Here is a 20144-nt window from a genome sequence, read left to right as displayed (position 1 = left end):
GTTTGCCAAGTGTGCCTTCCTCTTAGCACGTTTCTCCCTTGCTTCCTGAGTTCGAGTGTCTTCAAAGCCCAGGACACCTTTGGTCAAGGCTGTTCTCCAACTGGAGCGCTCGCAGGCCAGTGTTTCCCAATTGTTGGTGTTTATACTACACCAACGCGGCAAGCGCAGGGACGCGGGTGGCGCTGTGGGTAAAAGCCTCAGCGCCTAGAGCTTGCCGATCGAAAGGTCGGCGGTTCGAATCCTCGCGGCGGGGTGCGCTCCCGTTGTTCGGTCCCAGCGCCTGCCAACCTAGCAGTTCGAAAGCACCTCCGGGTGCAAGTAGATAAATAGGGACCGCTTACCAGCGGAAAGGTAAACGGCGTTTCCGTGTGCTGCGCTGGCTCGCCAGATGCGGCTTTGTCACGCTGGCCACGTGACCCGGAAGTGTCTCCGGACAGCGCTGGCCCCCGGTCTCTTAAGTGAGATGGGCGCACAACCCCAGAGTCTGTCAAGACTGGCCCGTACGGGCAGGGGTACCTTTACCTTTACCTTTTATACTACATTTTTAAAGATTTGCCTTGAGACAGTCTTTAAACCTCTTCTGTTGTCCACCAGCATTACGCTTTCCATTCTTAAGTTGGGAATAGAGTAGTTGCTTTGGAAGGCGATCATCAGGCATCTGCACAACATGACCAGTCCAAAAGAAGTGGATGTTGAAGAAACCCTTAGCCTTATCCTCCATTAGATGGTTCCGTCAGAGTCAATGGAGTTACATCCAGGATTTATTTTTTTTATAAGCCAAAAATACATTTTATAAGCCCATAAAACGCCTTTCTTGTCAAGGTTGCTAGGCTAAACATTTGCACGGGTTCCTTATTCACTTCTAGGCACAGATCAAGAAGGTGGTTTTTAACTTTAGGACAGAAGAGGAATACTGCTGATTGCAGTATTTGCACATATATACAATCTGATCACAAGATGCATTAACAGCAGAAGGAAATCTTGCTTCTCCCATAGTTACAGCCTTGGACTCAGGCAGAAATCCGCACAACAAGACCAGTCCAACGAAGTTGATGTTGAAAAATCAGATGTAAGTAGAGCCCTCTGGATGAGGCCAAAGGGGGCCCATCTCATCCAGCAACCTGTCCTCACAGTGGCTAACCAGATGCCCATTATCGTATACCTGCAAGCAGGATTCAAGCACAAGAGAAACTCTCTGCTCCTCCTTGTGGCTTCAATGGAAGAGGCAGAGCATAGCCATCCTGGCTAGTAACCATCAGTTGCCCTCTCCTCCTCCATGAATCTGCCCAATCCTCTTTGCAAGCCATCCAGGTTAGTGGCCATCATTGCCTCTTGTGGGAGGGAGTTCCGCAGTTCAATCCCATATTATGCAAAGAAGGTACTTTTTAATCTATCTTGAATTACCCAACATTCAGATTCATTCGATGTCTATGAGCTCTCGAGGGCGAAAAACCTTTCTCCCTCACTTTCTCCACGCCACGCGTAATTTTACAAATTTCTATCATGCTTACATTAAAAAATAACAATCAGAAATACTGGCTACCGTCCCGGGAAATCTAACCAGCTGGAATATCAAAACAACGAGCCACCTACAGCTGGGGAAATCGTACAGCTCTTCCACTGAGTTTTTTAAGTCAGATTTTCTGATTTCTGAAATAAAGTCGGGGAAAACATGGTTGCGAGATGTTTCGTTCACAGGTGCAACCTTTTTTTATTGTGGCTGTCCTTCCACAGTAGGTGACATAGGAAGCAGCCTTGTATTGCCTACACAGGTTGACAGCAACTCTCCCAAATTTCAAGCAGGCGTCTCTTGAATCTGGGACCTTGTGCTTGCTAGACAGATGATCTGCCACTGAGCATGTATGAGCCCCATCGTGGAGATCAGCTGTTCTGGCAATCACCGGAGGTGAATCAACTGCATGCCGAGGTCAGGAGAAGAGGCAGCAAACCGGAGGTCACTGGCCCGGCTCATTCCCTGGCCCCTGGTGAGCTTTTCTGCCTGAAACCAGCCGGGAAAGCAACAAGCATCTCCGATTTCAAAGCAAGGGGCTGCCTGGACCTTCAGCTAGACACGCACACCCCTGCGAGGTGGAACAGCAGGCAGGAGAGAAGGAAATCGGAGAAGGGAAATAGGCAGCAGGTGGCACTGGGAGCAGGAAAAACAGCCAAACAGGAAAAGGCTTGAAAATGCCCCCCCCCCCCTTGCCATTCTTCCACTACAGAATCACAGGCACCTGTGACTACTTTTCATTGAACAACAATTTTAAAAGCTGGCCCTTTTAAATGATGTCCCTCCCGCGAGATTTTCAAGGAAGGAGTAAACTGGATGGAGGATGTTTAAAACAGCTTTAAACTACCAAGTCCTTGTGGCTCCTTACCGGCTCTAAATCGGCCTCGCAAACAAGGCTTCAAAAGTTACTAGTCCACGCCGTTTTTGAGCAGCTTCCTGCTCCAAATACGCAAGACCAAAGAAAGGTAAGCGGTAAATACCATGAAAGCTATTCTCAGCTAACTGTAAAGAGGAGAGACTCCACCTTCAGAAATTATGGAGAGCAGCAGGGGAGCTTCAGTCTGGAGGAGAAGAGGGGCTTGAATTTAATAAACAAAGCAAGCAAAAATGAAAAACCCCACTGAGAGACTCTCTCGCCTTTAAAAGGCTTGCTGAGCACACTCTAAAAGCTCTCGAATCCCAAACCCCCAAAGGAAGATACAGCGGTACCTTGGTTCTCAAACTTAATCCATTCCGGAAATCCGTTCCAAAACCAAAGCATTCCAAACCCAAGGTGCGCTTTCCCATGGAAAGCAATGCAAAATAGATTAAGCCCTTCCAGACTTTTTAAAACAACCCCTAAAACAGCAGTTTAACATGTAGTTTACTATCTAACGAGACCATGGATACATAAAACAAAAGCAATAAACAATGTACTGTAGTCACACAATCAATCAATCAATCAATCAATCAGTAGCTGAACTGGGTTCCACACAGTCACCAAAAAAAGAGCCGCAAAAACAAAAACGCAAAATAAATGGCAAAAACAGACAGACCTCAGCGTAACACTCAAAGTGGAAGCGTGGCACTCAAATTGGAAGTGTAACATTCAAAATAGAGCACATTCGGCTTCCGAAAAAAGTTCACAAACTGAAACACTTACTTCCAGGTTTGCAGTGTTTGGGTTCCAAGTTGTTTGAGTACCAAGTTGTTTGAGAACCAAGGGACCACTGTACAAATGTAAACTATACCTAACCCATCCCACCAGACAAGCCCAACTGCCTGGTCCAAGTCCCTTCCCTTCCAGCCAAATTCTTGAAGGAGATGGGGAGATTTGCTTAAGGCAAAGAAAAGGAACAGCCAACACCAAACTTTCAACTAGCCTGTAGGCCCCAGGAAGCTCCCAGCCCCCTGGCCCATCTTTCAAAAAGTTTCAGATTTACCATAAATTCTGCTGGAAGCGCTTTTGTGAGGTGCAAAGAGGAGCCGCGCTTTAGAACAGCATCTCGCAGGCAGCAAGGAAGAAAAGGAAGGCCAGAATAATATGCTCCAGGCAACTGCGCCTCACGAATCACCGCTTCTGGAAGGCCAGGAGTGAAAATGAAACTGGGTGAGTCTCCTGCAGAGACTTAGACCTTTCAGCCATGCAGACTTCTCATCGTTGGCCCCACCCTTCCTTAAAGCCAAAGATGCTGCTATAAAAATTTGAGGGTGCACATAGAAAGCAGACAGGGAGCCACACTCCACAGAAAAGCAATCCCTCTCCCTTCAAAATTTAGGAAATAGTCCCTGAGAAAATTACACTTTAATTTAGCACACAGAACAATCCCAAAAAAACATCCAGGCTCTCCTAATGACTCCAAATATTTCCTCTGCAGAAGGAAAGATATTGGAGAAATCTTTCCCAATAGTTATCTAGGGTGGGCCTGTGATCTGAATTCAAGAACTGAAGCATTTACCATCTCAAAGAAACGGCCAGACAGCCCAAGTAATGCAATCAGTGGCCATTATTTATCAGGTAACTTATCAGACAGGAGACAAGACACTCACTCTCAAATTTCTGTTGGAGACCACGTCTTTCTGTGATGGGTGGATGGATGATGCTTTTTTGGGTGGTCTTTGCTAAGGGGCTGGGAGATGTCTAGTCTTTAAAAGTTCTTGCACGCCTTTGTTCTGGGTCCTCAGCCCCTTGCAAGGGGACTCTGTTGCAACAGAAAAATAAAGATTTGCCTTGCTTTGAGTGGTTCATGCCTCCATCCATTCTTCTGCGACCAGTAATTGACTTAGGGGACACAGAATCCGTTGACAGGGAGTTGGGCTGGAAAAGCCAACCCCAATTTTTAAATACAACAATACAAAGCAGCATTATATCTAAAAGAAAAAGTACCTCTGAGCATATGAAGAGTTTCTTTCAGCACTCCACGGAGCACCTGAAGTCTGTCTCTGTGCACTTAGAACAGAGCAGCGATACTTCCTGCAGCAACGATGACTGAACCGTCCAGGGGTCCTTTACCTTTACCTTTTACCTATTTGCTCAAAAGTTCATAATGCTAAAAAAAAAAAAAGGAAAATCCATGTGTCCATCAACCTTGAACCCCCAAATAAATGTTGGGATATCCCATTTCATATATCACCATGGCTGAGGAACTCTCCGCTTCTGCCAACCTAGCAGTTCGAAAGCACACCAGTGCAAGTAGATCAATAGGTACCGCTGTGGCGGGAAGGTAAATCGCATTTCCGTGTGCTCTGGTTTCCGTCACAGTGTCCAGTTGGGACAGAAGTGGTTTAGTCCTGCTGGCCACATGACCTGGAAAGCTGTCTGTGAACAAACACCGGCTCCCTTAGCCTGAAAAGTGAGATGAGCGCCGCAACCCCAGAATCGCCTTTGACTGGACCTAACCGCCCAGGGGTCCTTTACCTTTTTATTTTTTACCTTATTCATTTGAAAACATCATGCTTGCGAAGCGCTCATAAATTCAAGATGGCATCGTAAAAATCGTAAAAATAAGAGGAAAGTTCTTCTTCCAGAACAGGAACTGGCTGAGCAGCAGGAAGCAGAGAGTAGGAATAAATGGACAGGTCTCCAAATGGAGAGCTATAGAAAGTGGAGTTCCCCCACAAATTGGTAGTGGGAGTTGTGCTTTTTCTTTCTTGCTCATAAGCAATCTAGAATTAGCAGGGAGCAGCTTGGTAGCCAAAATTCTGAATGCCAGTTGCTGGAAACCGCAAGAGCGGAGAGTTGCTCTGTGTTCGAATCCTGCTTGCTGGCTTCCTCAAGTATCTGGTTGGCCACCGTGAGAACAGGATGCTGGACTAGATGGGCCATGGGCCTGATCCAGCAGGCTGTTCTGGCAGGTAGGTTTAGCTGAGAGGCAGTGACTGGTCCAAAGTCACCCACTGAACTTTATGGCTGTGGGACGATTTGAACCCTGGTCTCTCCCAGGGGCTAGTCTGACAGTCTCACCACTGTGCCCCACCGGATCTCAGGCACATTCTGTCAGAGCCATCGCCAGCTCTGCTGTCTTCTCAAGGGCGGGCAGGGGAAAACAAAGGGAAAGAAGGAGAGACAGGAAGGTGGAGGGTGATGCCTCAAGACCTTTGTCCTTATCGCTGCCATCCTGTTTTGTGGCACCCGGATTCAGACAAGCAATGAAACCCAGTGGGCGAGCTTGGCCTCTTTGCTATCTCTGAGAGGTTATGGGGAAGACAAGCCCCTGGGAGGTGGTGAACCCGTAAGGAGCGTGGCAAGGATGGTGGGATTGTAAAATTGTCAAGAAATGTTGGGAAATGATTTATAATGAAATGAAGATGTTTAAAATAACTTTTGTTAAAAAAACCCGGAAGCTTTCCTACTAGGTATTATAGGAGTGGATATAGAATCATAGAATCATAGAGTTGGAATAGACCACAAGGGCCATCGAGTCCAACCCCCTGCCATACCAGGATTAGGGACGTGGGTGGCGCTGTGGGTTAAACCACAGAGCCTAGGACTTGCCAATCAGAAGGTCGGCGGTTCGAATCCCTGCGACAGGGTGAGCTCCCGTTGCTCGGTCCCTGCTCCTGCCAACCTAGCAGTTTGAAAGCACGTCAAAGTGCAAGTAGCTAAATAGGTACCGCTCCGGCGGGAAGGTAAACGGCGTTTCCGTGCGCTGCTCTGGTTTGCCAGAAGCGGCTTAGTCCTGCTGGCCACATGACCCGGAAGCTGTACGCCGGCTCCCTTTGCCAGTAAAGCAAGATGAGCGCCGCAACCCCAGAGTCGGTCACGACTGGACCTAACGGTCAGGGGTCCCTTTACCTTCACCTTTATGCCAGGATTACAAAAGGGCTTATTCAAGTACGCAAAAACGGCCACACGAATACTGTTAGCACAATATTGGAAAGAGGAAAGGGTTCCATCAAAACTAAGAGGAAGAGAGGGCAATGAATTTAAAGACGTTTGGAAGGACTTCATTGGATATATACAGAAGCAATGTACATAGGTTAATACATTAGCAGGATTCTAGAATGACTTGTAATGACATTATGAATGGACAATAAGTAATATCAATGTGTTTTTTTAATTAACAATGGACATGCGGTATGATCATAAATACAGTGGTACCTTGGGTTTCCTACGCTTCAGGTTACAGACGCTTCAGGTTACAGACTCCGCTAACCCAGAAATAGTACCTCGGGTTAAGAACTTTGCTTCAGGATGAGAACAGAAATCACGCAGCAGCAGTGGGAGGCCCCATTAGCTAAAGTGGTGCTTCAGGTTAAGAACAGTTTCAGGTTAAGAACAGACCGCCAGAACAAATTAAGTTCTTAACCCAAGGTACCACTGTAATGGAACCAGGGAAGGGACATGGGGGAAGTCAATTTTATTAGGTTTGGTTATGAATTTGGATTGTTGCTATTTTACTTTTCTTATTTTTGGAAAATTAATAAAATATTATTTAAAAGGAGCATGGCAAGGACACTGACCTCTTGCCCAACAGCCGACCTTCATTGCCCGGCTATTCAAGACCAGAGAAGGTGTTTCCGCCACGGCAGTTCTGCAAGGGCATGGCAAGCAGTTGGCGCAGCCTGCCACCTGCCCGCTTAATCCCAGCCAAATTGAGTGGCAGCGGAGCACGTCAGCGCCCAGCAGGGGTGGAGGCACCAGATAGCTTGCAAAGCTGCCGCAATTGACTTTGCCCTTGGGCCTGATCCAAAGGCTGAGAGGACGGAGAGAGGTGACACGTAACACTTTCTCAAGGAATTGCGACTCCTGAGCTTGTTTAATTTCATTGTACACAGGTTGTACAATGACAATAAAGGTAATATTATTATTATTATTATTATTATTATTATTATTATTATTATCATCATCATCATCATCATCATCATTGCAGGGAGAAAGCGGCTCGTTCACCTCCTCTGTGAGCAAAGAGGTTTGTCCAGAAAAGGAAAGGCATGGTATTTTGCATTGGGCAAATGCAACCTTAAAGACTATGGTTGGGTACGTTCAAAGCACACCCCCCACCGCACACCCCAAAGCATCATGGGAACTGTAGTTTATTGCAGCTTCGCAGAGCTGCAATACCTGAACATGCCTCTTTTGTTGACCGCCAGCATTATAGTTTTCATTTTTAAGTTTGGAATAGAGTAGTTGCTTTGGAAGACAATTGAAATATACTCAGAGTCAAGAGTGGATTTCATGCTCTTTATTCAGCTCATAGTGGTGAGGAGGAATGCCAGTTCCCCCAAAATGTCTGCTTTATATACATTATTTACACAGTGGGCCCCACGTGATTGGCTAATTCTGGGATTCTACTGTAGGCCAATCAGGTTGCAGATTCACTTCCACATGGAGCTGGACTGGGTGTTCTAGGACCAATCAGACTGCTGCATTCTGGATCCTATTGTTCTAGGACCAATCAGACTGCTGCAATTTGGATCCTATTCAACTCAGTACATAACAACGATCATCAGGCATCCGCACAACATGGGCAGTCCAACGAAGCTGATGTTGGAGAATCATTCTCCCAGACCATTCCTCGAGTGATCAGTAAAGGGGTTCACCTACTTCCAGAGCTGAAGTGGCTGCCAAGGAGGAATAAAATTGACAGAACGGTAAACGAAAGGAGCAAATGGAAAGGAAGTGCAGCTACCTGAAGGAGCATCTCCACCCCCATCGTTCTGCCTGGACACTGAGGTCCAGCGCCGAGGGCCTTCTGGCAGTTCCCTCCCTGCGAGAAGCCAGGTTACAGGGAACCAGACAGAGGGCCTTCTCGGTGGTGGCACCCGCCCTGTGGAATGCCCTCCCACCAGATGTCAAAGAGAAGAACAACTACCAGACTTTTAGAAGACATCTGAAGGCAGCCCTGTTTAGGGAAGCTTTTAATGTTTAACAGACCACTGTATTTTAATACTTTGTTGGAAGCCGCCCAGAGTAGCGGGGGAAACCCAGCCAGATGGGCGGGGTATAAATAATAAATATTATTTTTATTATTACTTCCTCTGAAAACTCACCCACCCATCTCAGACAGGCTCCATCCCTTGTCCAGGACCAGCCCTCTCTGGGGTACCAATTGCGGGGACATCCTTGCTAGAACTCCATCACAATTGGAGGGGTCTTTGGGTCACACAACCACTCGCTTTTATGGCTTGGGGGATGTTGGGGGGGCGTGTTTAAATGTTTAAACTTTTAATGTGGGTGCTTGCTATTTATCTAAAAGGTCCTGAAGCAACTTGTGTCCAGGGTACCTGCTAAACCCTTCTGTCCCAGCTCAATCGCTGAGATCAGGCATAGGCAAACTCGGCCCTGCAGATGTTTTGGGACTACAACTCCCATCATCCCTGACCACTGGTCCTGTTAGCTAGGGATGATGGGAGTTGTAGCCCAAAAAAAATCTGGAGAGCCAAGTTTGCCTATGCCTGGCTGAGATCATCTGCAGCAGCGCCGTTGGTCATTCCCCAAGTTGGTGAGGCTCATTTGATAGCAATGAGAAACTGAGCCTTTGGTGTCATTGGTCCAGCCCTGTGGAACTCTCTGCCACTAGAGATTCAGCAGGCACCTTCTGCGCCAACTTTGAAACACTGGAAACTTTTAAACCTGCTGAAAAATTCCTTTTCCACCAGGCCTATTCAGGCAATCAGTACACTTTTCTACAATGGTTAATTGATGTCTGTTTTTAACTTTTTAATATGGTTTTTATGATATGGTTTTATGTATTTTTTTTTTTTTTGCAAGTGGCTTTGCTTTTTTAATGAAATAGCAGCCTAGAAATACTTTTATAACTAAATAAATAAAAACGATTTCCAGTGGTTTCCGGCGCTGTTTTTAATAGGATTTTGCTTAATTAATTGTGGGGGGTTTTATTTATATTTCTTGTATGTGTTTCAGCTTTAATTATCTGTTTTGATTTACGCTGTGAGCCTCCTTGGGTCCCACAGCGGGAGAAAGCCAGGATATAAATAAAATTAAATAAAATAATCAGCTTGTCATATAATTTGTACTTGCTTTGCCGGTGATGTTTTAGTAACGCGCCCTTGAGACCATTTGGTGAAGGGCAGCCTTATATTTTTGTTTTTATTAATCCAATTTATATACCGCCCTTTATCAAAAGATCTCAGGGCAGTATAGAATCCATATAAGCACAATCCATCCTTCCATCCATCCAACAAGAATCTCTACTTGGTTTTCAGAAGTCCATCATTCCAGTCTCCAAAGAGGAAAATTCCTATGGCAACCGAATGGTGACTTAATATGGACTTAATAATATAAGTCTGTGGGATGTGATACGTAAGTAGCAGTCAAGTACAACATTCCTTGTTTTCCTAGAGTGGACATGCGGGGAAATTTTGGTCCAGCCAGTTGAAAACTTCCTGTTTCCTCCGGGCTGGGACATACTTCCTTTGCATGTCACTAGAGATGGGCGTAACCTTACCTGTCCAGGTAACAAAAAGGACAAGGCACGCAGCACGCTCTCTTTTTGACTTCTTCCATCGATGGAGCAGCTTTTAGCTAGAGATGCTTCCAGCCAACAGAGGACACTGGGATTATTCCCGTAGGGGATAGTTCCACATGTATATACTTTGTAACCAAGTCTGCCTTCAGGGATCCAACTGTGAACTGATGATGTGAGTAAACTTCTTTTATATACTTTACACAATATTGTGGCATGCTTATTCTTTTAAGAGTGATATAAGGGGACTTACCAGGAACCTAATAGTGAGAGGCTTACACAAGCCTGCAGCCAGCTACTTGATGTGCATTTAAAAGGTGAATGTGAAGGAACTTGCTAGCTCAAGTTGTTGTTGTTGTTTAGTTGTTTAGTCGTTTAGTCGTGTCCGACTCTTCATGACCCCCTGGACCAGAGCACGCCAGGCACTCCTGTCTTCCACTGCCTCCCACAGTTTGGTCAAACTCATGCTGGTCACTTCGAGAACACTGTCCTACCATCTCGTCCTCCATCGTCCCCTTCTCCTTTGGCCTCCATCTTTCCCAACATCAGGGTCTTTTCCAGTGAGTCTTCTCTTCTCATGAGGTGGCCAAAGTCTTGGAGCCTCAGCTTCAGGATCTGTCCTTCCAGTGAGCTCTCAGGGCTGATTTCCTTCAGAATTGAGAGGTTTGATCTTCTTGCAGTCCATGGGACTCTCAAGAATCTCCTCCAGCAGCAGAATTCAAAAGCATCAATTCTTCGGCAATCAGCCTTCTTTATGGTCCAGCTCTCACTTCCATACATCACTACTGGGAAAACTATAGCTTTAACTATACGGACCTTTGTTGGCAAGGTGATGTCTCTGCTTTTTAAGATGCTGTCCAGGTTTGTCATTGCTTTTCTCCCAAGAAGCAGGTGTCTTCCCAATTTTCATATCCTTGTGCAAAATGAACAGGATCAGGGTGGTTCCCAGCCTCTCCTCACCCCTTTTTTAATAGCCTCCAAAGCAGGCCATGATTAAAGGAACCGTCAAAGAGAAGCAATTAACTCCGGCAACAAGAAGCCTTAGCTGTTTGCGCCTGCAATGGCCCATTTTCTGCAGGAGTTAAATAACACCTCATTAGGGCTCTGTATGGGAAAGCCAGCTGCTGCTGAAGGATGAGTCCATTAAGCACCCTGCGCTCACCCGGCCACAGCTGGAACGGACAGGCACAGGGCCCTTTGCAGCAAAATGATGTTTTTCCCCCAAATTCAGTATTTCCACAAAGCCATCTGCTTGGTGGAGAGGCATTTTCTCACAGAGTCTTGCTCTGAGCTTCTCGGTACCATTGGCTAGTGTGTGTGTGTCGTTGTGTGTGTTGTGAGGGAGGCAGGTTGGTTGAAATCAAAGCCCAGCAAGTAAGAGAGAGACTCTCCATGTTTCCTCAACAGCTGCCATGAACATAACCTGATTTTAAATACTGTATTTTTCCGTGTATAAGACTAGGTTTCCCCCCTAAAAATTAATGTCCAAAATTTGGGGGTGTCTTATACAAGGATAGATCTTCCCCTATTTTCTTAAATCAGAGTCCCCCAAAATAGGGGGCATCTTATACATGGGGACGTCTTATAGACAGAAAAATACGGTAAAGGGACCCCTGGCCATTAGGTCCAGTCGTGGCCGACTCTGGGGTTGGGGCTCTCATCTCGCTTTATTGGCCGAGGGAGCCGGCGTGCAGCTTCCGGGTCATGTGGCCAGCAGAACTAAGCCGCTTCTGGAGAACCAGAGCAGCGCACGGAAATGCCATTTTCCTTCCCACCGGAGTGGTACCTATTTATCTACTTGCACTTTGATGTGCTTTCGAACTGCTAGGTTGGCAGGAGCAGGGACCGAGAAACGGGAGCTCACCCCGTCGCGGGGATTCGAACCGCCGACCTTCTGATCGGCAAGCCCAAGAGGTTCATTGGTTTAACCCACAGTGCCACCTGTGTCCCTAAAAATACGGCAATGTATTTTAATTGCCGCTTGCTAAACTCCAGCAGGGGAGATGGGGGGTGGGGTTGGCCGGGACCCAAACAACTGAGCAGCCCATGCTGTGCCAGAAATGGGGCTTGCCAAGTGGCAAAGGGGGCACAGAAGGGATTTATTCAGGGTTTAGACAGCCTCATGGAGGAGGAAGAGAAGCCTGTCTAGGGCTATGAGTCATTCCGGATGTCTCCAAGCTCAAATGTAGCATGCTCAATTCTCCAGCCCAAGACCCTTCTCAGTTGCCCAGGCAGAGACAGAAAGCCAGGCTAATAATGATAATAATTTATTAATGCCCCACCCATCTGGCTGGGTTTCCCCAGCCAGCCACTCTGGGTGGCTTCCAACAGAATATTAAAAACATGATAAAACATCAAACATTAAAATCTTCCCTGAACAGGGCTGCCTTCAGATGTCTTCTAAAAGTCAGATAGTTATTTATTTGCTTGACATCTGCTGGGAGGGCGTTCCACACGGCAGGCGCCATTACTGAGAAGGCCCTCTGCCTGGTTCCCTGTAACCTCACTTCTCACAATGAGGGAACTGCCAGAAGGCCCTTGGAGCTGGACCTCAGTGTCCGGGCTGAATTATGGGGGTGGACACGCTCCTTCAGGTATACATGGGCCAGGGCCTTTTAGGGCTTTAAAAGTCACCACCAGCACTTTGAATTGTGCTTGGAAACGTACTGGGAGCCAAGTGTTTTATGGTCTCTGCAGCCGCTCCCACTCCAGTGGCATAGCATGGGGGGTGCAGGGGGGCCGGCCGCACCGGGCGCAACATCTGGGGGCGCACGCTCGCACTCGCAGCTCTCTGCCCCTACCTGGCTCACTCACTCTCTCTCACTGCAGTGCTGGCTGTGCAAATCCGATCCGAGCCGCTGGGTCGTCGCCCACTGTGGAGGGGAGGGTGCCAGGCATGCGGTGCGGTGCGGAGAGAGAGCGAGGGACTATCTGGGGGAGGGACAGTGCAGCGGGGGGCGCAAATTACTTGCCTTGCCCCGGGTTAGGGGGCACAAATTACTTGCCTTGCCCCGGGTGCTGACAACCCATGCAACGCCACTGTCCCACTCACCAGTCTAGTGGCCACATTCTGGATTAGTTGCAGTTTCTGGGTCGCCTTCAAAGGTAGCACCACATAGAGCACATTCCAAACACCGGCCCCCTCAACCTGAAAGCGAGATGAGCACCGCAACCCCATAGTCACCTTTGACTGTACTTTACCATCCAGGGGTCCTTTACCTTTACTTTTACTGCAGCAGTCCAAGCGGGAGATAACCAGAGTATGCACCAGTCTGGCGAGACAGTCTGTGGGCAGGTGGGGTCTTAGCCTGCGTACCAGATGGAGCTGGTAGACAGCTGCCCTGGACACAGAATTGACCTGCGGCTCCATGGACAGCTGTGAGTCCAGAAAGACTCCCAGGCTGCGCACCTGGTCCTTCAGGGGCACAGTTACCCCATTCAGGATCTTGTCATTGGGTCTTCTGGCCAGGAAAGGGGCTTGCCAAGTGGCAAAAAGGGCACGGAAGGGATTTATTCGGGGTTTAGACAGCCTCATGGAGGAGGAAGAGAAGCCTCTCTAGGGCTCTGAGTCATGACGGACGTAGAATCATAGAATCATAGAGTTGGAAGAGACCACAAGGGTCATCGAGTCCAACCCCCTGCCAAGCAGGAAACACCATCAGAGCACTCCTGACATATGGTTGTCAAGCCTCTGCTTAAAGACCTCCAAAGAAGGAGACTCCACCACACTCCTTGGCAGCAAATTCCACTGTCAAACAGCTCTTACTGTCAGGAAGTTCTTCCTAATGTTTAGGTGGAATCTTCTTTCTTGTAGTTTGGATCCAGCATGCTCAATTCTCCAGCCCAAGACCCTCCTCAGTTGCCCAGGCAGAGACAGAAAGCCAGACGCTTAGCAGTCGTACCAGGCCTGCCCAGCCCAGAGGCTCCATGATGACTCTAAATCACGGATCCTGACCTTGCGCACCCCTCAAGGGACGGGTGAGGGGGATTTTGAGGCGCAGTCAGAGCAGAGCGTGGAGCCCTGACTCATCTGCACACGTCAAGATTGAGATCTTTCTATTCCTAATTGCATACCTTCCAAGTGTCCTGATAGCCCAGGGACACTCCTGGCTTCCCATTTCACCCTATTTCACCCACCAGCAGGAGGGTGAGACGGCCCTTGTCCCCAGCGAAGGTGGAAGCAGCAGTAGCCACTGATGTAGTGATCAGGTGAGATTGCTAGGAGGAATTATAACAAATATAGAGTAAGCCATCTGTGTCAGCAATGAAAGCATTGCGTTGACTGGGTTTAAACTATTTTGATATGATTCTTGATCAATCCACACCTCTGCATCCCTGTTCCATCTCTCTTGCTTCACAAGTCACATACACTGTCCGTTGTCCCAGGCAGGCATCCTGGGTCATCAAAGACAGTGGGCAAGCTTCTTTGAAGTAGCTTTCTAATATGTTGATCTTAGGATGTTAATCTTAGGGCCAGGAAACAGATCTCACATGAAGGTGATAACGATCGCTGTCCTCCTGGCCATCCTCCTTATCATGTATATTGCTTGTTTATCACCTCCAGGGTTGCCAAATGCTCTTCTTTGTAGTTCTGTTCTTTGTTTGCCCCGTGCCTAATTAGTTTTGGTAGTTGAACTTTGTCCCCGCATGGGTTTGTTGAAATGCTCAGAAGAAATCTGACTGGTTCTTACGAACACTCTGTAAAAAGTTCTTTTGTGAATAAAACGACCTGGGCCGGAGGATGGAGGCAGACACTATTATACGCACCCTTCCCAGAGTCTTGCTGGTTCAAGCCTCTGTGTGTATTCTTATTAATCAGAGTTCAATCCTTCCTTTACTTTGTGAATGCCTCAGCTGCAAGGCAGTATCCTGCTGCCTCTCCATGGCCGCTGCTGCCAGTCTCCTCCCTTGGGCAGCTCGTAGCAGCTGCTGGAGAGTAGGCAAGGAGAAGGAGAGTTTGCTGCCATGGCTGAGACCCTGCCACGGGTGATGCGCCAACTCTGAGGGGCAGGCAGAGGGCAAGACTGCCCTGGGTGGGAAGAAAGGTGGAGCAGAGTGCAAGGAGTCTTGGGGGTTCTTTAAAAAAAATGCTTAGTTACGCAGAGCTGGCTAAATTGAGATACAAATTGCGAACAAGGACAACTGTGACTTTAAGGAAGAATGGGAGCCTTTTACATTTTATCTAAAAAGACAACAAAACGAATTGGACTCCTTGGCAGGTTTTGAATAAACATACACAAATTTATTGGTTGATAACATGGTAGATAGATAATGTAAGGATATGTATAATTTGATAACATGCAGAGAATAATATGTGCTGAGAAATCAGAGAGCGGAGCTGATGGATGGAGGAGAGGAAGGGAGGGTTTGAAGGGGGGAAGGGGGAAAATAATGAATATGATATGTTTTGATAATATGTTGAAATTGTTAATAAAAACATTTTTTTAAAAAATGCTTGGTGCATCTGGGTCTAATCTTACCCCCTTCTAAAGTTTATTGGTGTGGGGTTTTCTTTTTGTAAATCTACCAGAGAATAAATCAAATCAAATCGGGACCAGGGGGTTTTCTTAGGACAGTGGAGGGCGTTTGTGCTGTGTCCCATTGGTCATGGGGTGGTGGCTCTTGCGCTTCGTCTGATAGGAAATGCTCTGCAGGGATGGAACAAAAGGGGGTATCAAGGCGGGTTCAGTTGGGGGGAGTGAGAAATGTGGGGATGTTCAGGGTGGCGGGAGAGGATATATTGTTTATTAATATCCTTCCTAACTTGCGCTAGCAAGTAGCAGTTACATTCCCCTTTTCATGCACAGCAGATAGCTGGTTGCAGGCTCGTGTGAGCCTCTCACTATTATACAATTCAGTCTGTCTTAGATTGAATTCTATACAGTGGTACCTCAGGTTAAGTACTTAATTCGTTCCAGAGGTCCGTTCTTAACCTGAAACTGTACTTAACCTGAAGCACCACTGGGACCTCCTGCTGCTGCTGCGCTGCCGGAGCACGATTTCTGTTCTCATCCTGAAGCAAAGTTATTAACTCGAGGTAATATTTCTGGGTTAGCGGAGTCTGTAACCTGAAGCATATGTAACCTGAAGCATATGTAACCCGAGGTACCACTGTAGTTCCTTGTAAGTTCCCTTGAATCCCTCTTAAAAGAATAAAGACGCCACCATCTTATTCAAAGTCAATAAAAGAAGTTTACTCACATCAGTTCACAGTTGGATTCCTGAAGGCAGACTTAGTTATAAATATGTACATGTGGGTCTACCCCATATGGGGGAATAATCGCAGTGCTTCTGCTAGCTGAGAGCTAGCAGAGCAGTCCGAGCTAAAAGCTGGTCAAACGAAGAAGGAAGTCAAAAAAAGAGTTTGCTGCGTGACTCGTCCTTTTGTTACCTGGACAGGTAAGGTCACATCCACCTTCTATCACATGCAAAAGGAAGGATGCTCCAGCCAGGAGGAACAGGAAGTTTCGACTGGCCGGACCAAAAATTCCCTCGCATGTCTTCTCTAGCATTTCAAGGAATGTTGGACTTGACTGCCTCTCATGGATCACATCCCACAAGAAATGCCCCTATGTTCATCTGAGGAATGTTGGAGGGGATGTAATTCCTGGAGACTGGGTGCTTGCTTTGGCTGGATGTGGTGCCAAATCATTAATGAATATAAAGGTTAAAAAGAGTGGGAGCCAGAATGCAACCTGGCTCCACTCCTCGAGACGTTTTAAAGGCATCATTAATGCCACCACTTAAACCTACCCTAATCTGCTTTTCTCTATTGATGCATAGTTTTTGAATCAATAACAGAAGTCTACCGTCGATGTTGGCAATGTGTAATCTCTCCCACAGTCTGTTTCGATTAATAGAATCAAATCAGCAGAAAGATCAATGGAGGCTGCATAAAGGTTATTCTTAGTGCTCTTCGTCTATTCCCTTATGATATGTTTCAGAGTAAAACATTGATCAGTGTTACTACGTCCTCCTCTGAAATGGATGGGTGAATCTGTGGGCTTCTCTCAGCTTCCCATTTTTCCAATATTAAGTTCTGCTCCCTCAAATTCCACATCACTTTACATTTTTTTTAAAAAAATGCAGTGCAAAAATTTCTTCCAATATACCCCTGATCTATTTGTTGTTTAGTCGTTTAGTCGTGTCCGACTCTTCGTGACCCCCTGGACCACAGCACGCCAGGCCCTCCTGTCTTCCACTGCCTCCCGCAGTTTGGCCAGACTCATGCTGGTAGCTTCGAGAACCCTGTCCCACCATCTCATCCTCTGTCGTCCCCTTCTCCTTGTGCCATCAATCTTTCCCAACATCAGGGTCTTTTCCAGGGAGTCTTCTCTTCTCCTGAGGGGGTGTGAGGCTGCTCAGTCCCCCAGCTCGTTGGGCAGAGCCCATGGGTCCCTGCAGAATAAAGGAAGGAGTCCAGCCACCAGCCGGAGCAAATAGCTGTAGACCAAAGTTTATTGCGCGACAGGTTCAAAGAGGAATTTTGAACCCCGAGGATGGGGTGACAATGACTTTTAAAACTTCCCCACCATATCCCAGAATACAGTTCGTACAGCATCATTGCTACATCACTGACATGTCACAAAAGGGGAGGGGTAGACAGGGGTTACACTAGTTTCACCTTGGCAAACGTGTCCAGACAAGTCCTTGGTACAAGATTAGCACAAGCAGACAGAGCAGGGCAAGACTCAGGTATCAGATGAGCCTAGGCAAACACCTCTGAAGTCCCACCACCCAAAGTACAATAGAACTTCCTTTGCATGTCTGGACCCCGTGGCAAGTCTGGTGATGGGATTAGGCTTTCCTTGGCCAACAATCAGCTCAGCAATTGTCGCCTCTGGGCACTTCCTTGAGTCCTTTTTCAAGGGGGAAATAGCTTTGGGATGGAGGAAACTGGCAAAGGAGTTGATTTTATATTATTTTTAAAGCTAGGTAACTTCCCTGAGCTGTCAAGTTGAAAGGATACATTCATGCGTAATATTTGTAACATTTAACAACTTTAAAGATGTGCCCCCCCACCCATAATTTCCGTAACACCTGGAAGAGGGGACAAGCTTGTTTTCTCCCACTACAAGAATATCCGCCCTCCCTTCCCCACAGGTGGGCGGGGTTTGCGGCACCAAGCGAGGCTCACCTGGGCGGGTGCCACTCACCTGCCTGAGCGGGCCTTTGACCCGCCCCCGGCCAGGGAGGACAATGGACAGCCGGCCGGGGGTGGGCCTGAGGCCAAAGGAAAAGAGGCTGACTCCTGGGCTCAAGCCTCATTTGCTGCTCTTGCTTCTGGGATCAAGGAGATTCCAACTAAACATTAGGAAGAACTTTCTGGCAATAGGAGCTGTTCAACAGCAGAACAATCTCCCTTTGGAGAAGTTGGGCTCCTCTCCGCCAGAGGTTTTTAAACAGAGGTTAGATGGTCATCTGTCAGGGATGCTACAGTTGATATTCCTGCATGGCAGGGGGTTGGACTCGATGGCCCTTGGTGTTCCTTCCAACTCTACTATTCTGTCACTCTGTAGCCATTTCTGAACACTATCTTCCCAAACGCCCACGTTTTAGCGAAGCGATCTTCCCTGATATAATGCATTTTTATATGAGATTTTCACAGTGTGGAAGAAAAATCAAGCCTTGACATGGTGATTAGGGGAAAAGTCTGCTCAAAGCTCTGTTTAGTAAGAAAAGGCAATTGCACTGCCTTGTTGTTTTTAACACTCTAAGGGATACATGGCTGTTATGTACTGAGCTGAATAGGATCCAAAATGCAGCAGTCTGATTGGTCCTCGAACAATGGGATTCAGAATGCAGCAGTCTGATTGGTCCTAGAACAATAGGATCCAGAATGCAGCAGCCTGATTGGTCCTCGAACAATAGGATTCAGAATGCAGCAGTCTGATTGGTCCTAGAACAATGGGATTCAGAATGCAGCAGTCTGATTGGTCCTCGAACAATGGGATTCAGAATGCAGCAGTCTGATTGGTCCTAGAACAATAGGATCCAAAATGCAGCAGTCTGATTGGTTCTAGAACAATAGGATCCAGAATGCAGCAGTCTGATTGGTCCTAGAACAATAGGATCCAGAATGCAGCAGTCTGATTGGTCCTAGAACAATGGGATCCAAAATGCAGCAGTCTGATTGGTCCTCGAACAATGGGATTCAGAATGCAGCAGTCTGATTGGTCCTAGAACAATAGGATCCAGAATGCAGCAGTCTGATTGGTCCACAGGAGCCACCCAATCCAGCTCCAGGTGGAAGTGAATCCGCAACCTGATTGGCCTACAGGAGAATCCCAGAATTAGCCAATCACGTGGGGCCCATTGTGTAAATCATGTATATAAAGTAGACACTTTGGGGGAACTTCCATTCCTCCTCACCACTACGAGCTGAATAAAGAGCATGAAATCCACATTTGACTCTGAGTATATTTAAAAGGCCTTAAGGAGGAAAGAGGCTCCGGTCTTGCAAGCCCCAGACCCATGCCTTCTGCTTCCACCCACGTACTTAAGGATTTCCCTCCTCTTCCTGTTCTCTGGCTCCACCATTTGAGGCAGCAGTGCTTCTGAATACCAGAGGCTAGAAAGCCCAGGAGGGGAGAGGTCTCTTGCGTTGTTCTGCACTGTGAGAACCAGAGGCTGGACTAGATAGGCCACTGGCCTCATCCAGCAGGCTCCTTTTATGTTCTTACGAGCAAACTAACATGGCTTCTCCTCTGGGGATAGGTAAAGGTAAAAGTACCCCTGACCATTAGGTCCAGTCACGGACGACTCTGGGATTGCATGCTCATCTCGCTCTATAGGCCGAGGGAGCCGGCATACAGCTTCCGGGTTATGTGGCCAGCAGGAATAAGCCGCTTCTGGCGAAGCAGAGCAGCGCATGGAAATGCCGGTTACCTTCCTGCCAAAGTGGTACCTATTTATCTACTTGCACGTGCTTTCGAACTGCTAGGTTGGCAGGAGCAGGGACCGAGCAATGGGAGCTCACCCCCTCACAGGGATTTGAACCGCCAACCTTCTGATCGGCAAGTCCTAGTTTAACCCACAGCACCAACCGCGTCCCTGTGGCAACACTAAAAGGTAAAGGGACCCCTGACCATTAGGTCCAGTCATGACCAACTCTGAGGTCTCACTTTATTGGCCAAGGGAGCCAGTGTACAGCTTCTGGGTCATGTGGCCAGCAGGACTAAGCCACTTCTGGTGAACCAGAGCAGCGCACAGAAATGCAGTTTACC

Source organism: Podarcis tiliguerta (assembly GCF_965153285.1).
Source record: "Podarcis tiliguerta genome assembly, chromosome: 1".
Lineage (NCBI taxonomy): Eukaryota > Metazoa > Chordata > Lepidosauria > Squamata > Lacertidae > Podarcis > Podarcis tiliguerta.
The sequence above is the reverse complement of the archived record's forward strand: the minus strand, read 5'-3'. Positions refer to the sequence as shown.